This window comes from Ptychodera flava, chromosome 8 (genome assembly GCF_041260155.1).
Source record: "Ptychodera flava strain L36383 chromosome 8, AS_Pfla_20210202, whole genome shotgun sequence".
Classification (NCBI taxonomy): Eukaryota; Metazoa; Hemichordata; class Enteropneusta; family Ptychoderidae; genus Ptychodera; species Ptychodera flava.
The window spans coordinates 25,203,232-25,209,325 of NC_091935.1; positions in this window are offsets into that span (position 1 = coordinate 25,203,232).

Consider the following 6,094-nt stretch of genomic DNA (forward strand, 5'->3'; position numbering starts at 1 on the left):
TATTTGGCATTTCACACAGACAAACTGTGCTGACAAGTTGAATACAGGGTATTTCAACATGGTTTATGGGAATAGAACACGAAAAACTTTAAAGGCAGAACAAAATACTGCAAAATAGATTAAATGTTACAGCTTACAAAGCTGTGATTATGAATATATAAAGTCGTGTGTTTTACAGGGTTCATACACTCCTGGAAAGTCCTTGAAAATTTATGATCCTCCCACAATTTTCAAAAATGACATGAGGATCAGCTGTAATATTGTAAAAATGATAAGTAAAATTATATATCTGATATCTGATTCAACATTATGTTTTTGAAATATGTGCATTATCTGAATCACAGAATGCATAATTTACTCCAGTGTTGTTTTTACTGTTTAACCCTTTTCACCATAATGGTTTCACCCCATATCATTGTTGTCAAGGATGAGGTGGAACCCTGAATGTGGAAATGGGTGAAAGGATTATAAATATTTTTCCAAGTCTAAGCGATATCATGTTGCCATGTCCAATAACTCAAATTTATGATGTTTCATTTAAAAATTACCCAACTGTTTTTGTGTTCTTCATAGATGTAATTTCTTCCATTCAACTCCTACAGAGCATTTACATGGCATTTGAAAATAAGAATTACATTTTGCTTTAACTTTTAACTTTTGAGTATCACTAGATGAATCTTTATAGATTGATATTACCATAGGTGTCTTCTTGTTGATCCTGGCAGTGAAACTTTCAATCATCTTCCATAAACTGTAGTGAGGAAGTTGTGGAGTGATTGGCAGTGTTTTCTCCAAGTTTCTCTCACAAGGAAGAATTGAAAATTTAGGGGGAAATTGAGTACTTATTGAGGGGGACTATGACTCCTGTTTCCAGTAAATGTTGAATAAATTAAAGTCTACACAAATCATTCACACTTCATTCATTTCAGTTCAAACAATTTTGTAATCTCTGAATATGGAGGCAAACTCTTGTTGTTGGTAATCTTTCAGCTGTATCACATCCTTCTGCAGATAGGAAGCCTGTATCACTTTATTGTGGCTACAGATAGAGGATTACGTCAACTTTATACAGACAGTAATCATGAATTGGAATGCTACTATGAATATTCTTTGTATATCATAATCTAAAACCTCACTGCAGAAGGGCAATATGTAGCGTGGCTTGTGATTGTTTGAAGGGGTATTTTTATTAGATGGGGGGGGGGAGGGAATTCACCACACATCTTGAGAAACACTTGATTAGCATTTTAATAGAGACTTCTTCCCTTAGTCAATTATGTGACATCTCAATAACTGCCACGTGTGGACTACTGTATGCCTTTGATGTGATGAATTTTTTCTTCGTCGGAACATCACGCTACCACCTCCATGATCCAACAGAGTTTGTCATTCAGACAGGCGCGACGGGAACTGAGTAGTTTTGTTGGTGTAGAGTTTATGCTGTGAGTTTATGTTACATTCCGATGTTGTGATACATAGACTATTCCCTAGTATAGTCTATGTATCACTATCAGCATGTCGGAACTTGGCACAAACTCACAGCACAGACTCTACACTATTAAGGCTGCATTCACAAACACCTCTGGAGGGGTTTGGAGATTAAAAAAAAAGTTCTCAGATTTTTTCAAATACCCCCCTCCCCAACAAACTCACGATGTGTTCAAGGCCCCCCTTCTGACTTGCTATAATTTTGAAGTCCCCTGTCAAAGGAAGGCAAATTGTAGCCGATATGGTGTTTCGTATTTGCCCCAAATTGTTATTGAAAGGTTAAGTTGGAACTTTTAGTCATTGTAGAGGATCTGTTTTGCACAACAAAGGGGTTGGGTAAGTAGAAATCATGACAATCTTATTTTTTGTGCCTCAAGGTGGCTGCTCAGATTATCAATAAATTGTTATACCCTAAGAATTACGCTTGTTGAAGGGCGCGCCGAAAACTGGAATGGCAGGAAATGAAAGTGACAGAAGGTATTTGAAATGGAATTTGACACTCAATAAATTTTCAAGTCACCCCCTTTGAATTCAACAGGCGTGCACGACAAAATGCTCAACAAAACATCCATACATGGAGTACAGCATACCACAAGTATTTTACAGTCGTGTATGTATTGTTTTATTTGACAGAATAAATAAAATACACACTTATTACAGAAATAACGGGCGACGCGCTGACCATTAGGCCTAACGTTTATTTATGGGCAAGGGCGAGAGGAAAGCAAAAAATTAACGGGCGAGGCTTGCCAAGCCCGTTTATTTGGCTTTCCTCTCGCCCGCGCCCATAAATAAACGTTAATGATCAGTGCGGAGTCTGTTATTTCAATTATATTAACAACGAACCCCGAAAAAACCGTCAAAATTTACGAAAATTTCCCGTGCGAACGACAACGGGGCCCCAGAACCTGTCAGTGAGCAGTGCGCGCGCTCCAAAAATTTTGCAAATCCGGAGATTTTTTGAAAAAAAAGTCTTAACTTGGCCCACAAATGCTCCATTTTATTTTGTGGTTGATTATGATTTTTGTACAAATCACAATTTCCATTTTAGCCGTAAAGTTACTGTATTTACGATATTATTCATATTCACGGGCATGAAAACAAACCGTTACTGTGTATTTGTGGGCTGTCACATGGTTCAGCTCGACCATTAAAACGCAATGGACAAGGCATGGTAATATAAATGTATTATATTTGACTGTTGTTCAACCTATCTCAGAAGCTATTGTTACATTTACTTGTATTTGATGAAGTACATGCGCCTATACACACACGAAGAGATGGCAACATCTTATTGTCTAGGTTCTCATATTGCTAGATAGACTGAAAAATACGAAGTTCAGGGTGAGGAGCTAAAGAGCTCCAGCAAACGATAGATTAGGCTGCGTTCACAAAAAATGGTTAGGGGGGCTGGAGGAATTCAGGGGAGGATTCGAAAATTTTGGGGGTAATAGATCTCGAGGGGGGACTTGAAAATTTTGCTCTACCTGTAGGGGGGGACTTGAAAATTTTTGGTTCCCTTTTGTGTATTACATTTTTCAATTCCAAGTTTTTGTAGGTAATTCAATAAAAAATGAATACCATTTTTATGTCATCAAAATGTTGTAATGTTAGTAATAATTTAACAAAATCTAGAACCATTTTGTCACTTTTCATGACTTTTATCTCAAAAAAATCTAAACGTGTGATTTGTCGTAAAAAAACAAACTTAAGCCTAGTAACAGGGCAGAAGCTGTAACTGTTAATGATTTCTGCAATATTTCCATGCAATATAACAACTACAGTTTCTTGCTATCTCCCTACAGCATGCTAAAACACTCAATACTTAGTTTGTCGACAAAGCCTGTATATATAAATATAAATATGTATTTGGTGATAATTTAATTGGAGTCCAGACTGACAGTCAGTTGTCAGTGATACAAATGCATGGTACACATACATAGGCTGTGATAGCAAGCTGAATACTAGACATTTCAACAGGCTGTAGGGAGTAGAACTAGAACAAATTTGTAAAACTGAACAAAATATTGCCAAAATTATCAAAGTTAGTACAGCTACTGCCTATGGGTAGTGTCACTATCATTAATGCTCTGCTACTGCAGTGTCACTGTCACTGCATACCTGAACAGTGACAGAGATAGCTCTGACTCTGATGTACATGGTAGTTGAAGAAGAGTTTGGGTCAAATGACGCTCGTAACAGTGAAACGTACTTGTACACAAGATCAGGCCAGAGAGCAACACATGGAAGAAAGCATAGAAATTTTTGAATTCTGGCATATGAGAATAATCAAATATTAGAGAAAAAAGATGGGGTCACCATGCTTGATTTTCTAAATTTTCACATTCTTGTTATAAATGACTTACAGAAGTAAAACTTTGAACTGTAAAGACTAAAAGAAAAAATATGTGACCAAATGGAATTATTTATTTTTTAACCAAATTTGCAATTATTACACCAAAAATTTCAGAGATTAAAACATTTATTTGATGGAATATTTTAACCTTCCAGTATTGTCAATTTTGAGTAGCATCTAATCCATATATGTCTTGTAGTTTTGAAACAAATTTTTGGTAGGTCACTGTGCAATATGTCAATTAGCCAGAATTCACAATTTGCCTACTCTCTCATGATTGTCATTTTGTGTGCTCTTCAGCAGGAGCAATTGACCTGGCCAGAGTTGGATTAACTAAGTTGGCTTTTAGACCAATAAATCTGAAAAAAATTACCGATGCATTTAAAGATCTTGCCTTTGAAATATGACTTTACAAAATGCTAATACAGGTAATGTTGAACACTTGTGAGCAGAACGGCGCAATACATGTTTATTTTTTCTACGCTCACATCCTTTACAAATATGCGGGCCTGTGATAGTTCGGGGGGGGACTTGAAATATTTTGACCATATAGAGGGGGGGGACATTTGAAATTTTTTTTAGGGTACTTAGGGCGGGGGATCTGAAAAAAATAAGATTTCAATCGAGATTCCTCCAGCCCCCCCCCCCCCCTAATCGTTAATTGTGAACGCAGCCTTAGTCTACTTGCTAGGGTACCCGTCATGTGGGCACAGGCGCTCCTTAACTGGGTAGTCTGCTATAAAATAGATCGATTTGCGGCTCGATCTATCGATCCCGTAGTCGATATGCCCGCCACTGCAACCTTAAGATTCTTTAGGTTGCAGTGGCGGGCATATCAACAACGGGATCGATAGATCGAGCCGAAAATCGATTTATTTAGCAGACTACCCAGCTAAGGAGTGCCTGTGTATGTGGGCTGGGTAGTCTAGTACATCGACCGATTTTCTGCTCGATCTATTGATCCCGTACTGGATCTGCCCGCCACTGCAACCTGGCTACCCATCCAGTCACATCTCAAAATTAAAATATATGATAGTATCGGATACTAGATAGTTTGTGACGACTTTGCCCGGTTCCGACCATATCGCACCTCAACAATATCGCCTGGTATCAGATACCATCAATAGTATTGTCTAGTAGAATCTAATGCTTCAAACTAGACGATATTTTCTGACGATTTTGCCTGGGTTCCAACCATGTCGCACCTCAAAAATATCCGACACTATCCGATACTATCGATAGTACCGTCTAGTAACGTTTAAGACTTCAAACTAGACGATATTTTATGACGACATTGACTGGGTTCCGATCACATCGCACCTCATACGATAGTATTGGATACTATCGACAGTATTGTCTAGTAGAATCTAATGCTTCAATTAAACTAGACGACATTTTCTGACGATTTTGCCTGGGTTCCAACCATGTCGCACCTTCGATAGTACCGTCTAGTAACGTGGTTTAAGACTTCAAACTAGACGATATTTTATGACGGCATTGACTGGGTTCCGATCACATCGCACCTCAAAAATATCGATAGTATCGGATACTATCGACATCTAGTTGAGCGAGGCTTTAAACTAGACGATATTTTATGCCGACTTTGCCTATCTACTCTTCAACTAGACGAAAGATAGTTTGTGACGACTTTGCCCGATTCCGACAATATCGCTTAGTATCGGACACGATCGACAGTACTGTTTAGTAGAATCTAATGCTTCAAACTAGACGAAATTTTCTGACGATTTTGCCTGGGTTCCAACCAAGTCACACCTCAAAAATATCCGATACTATCGATAGTACCGTCTAGTAACGTTTAAGACTTCAAACTAGACGATATTTTATGACGACATTGACTGGGTTCCGATCACATCGCACCTCATACGATAGTATCGGATACTATCGACATTTAGTAGAGCGAGGCTTCAAACTAGACGATATTTTATGCCGACTTTGCCTGGGCCTGGGTGCCGACCTATCGCACCTCAAAAATATACGATAGCATCGGATACTATCGATACTATCGTCTTGTATCATCTAACGCTTCAAACTCGACAATATTTTATAACGACTTTTCCTGGGTTCCGACAATATCACACACCTCAAGAATATCTGACAGTATCGGATATTATCGATATCATCATCTATTAGAGCCAGAATTCAAACTATAGACGATACTTTATGACGACTTTGCTTGGGTTCCGAGCATGCTGCAGTGTTGCACCCAGGACGCGCCCTTGCGACGCGTCG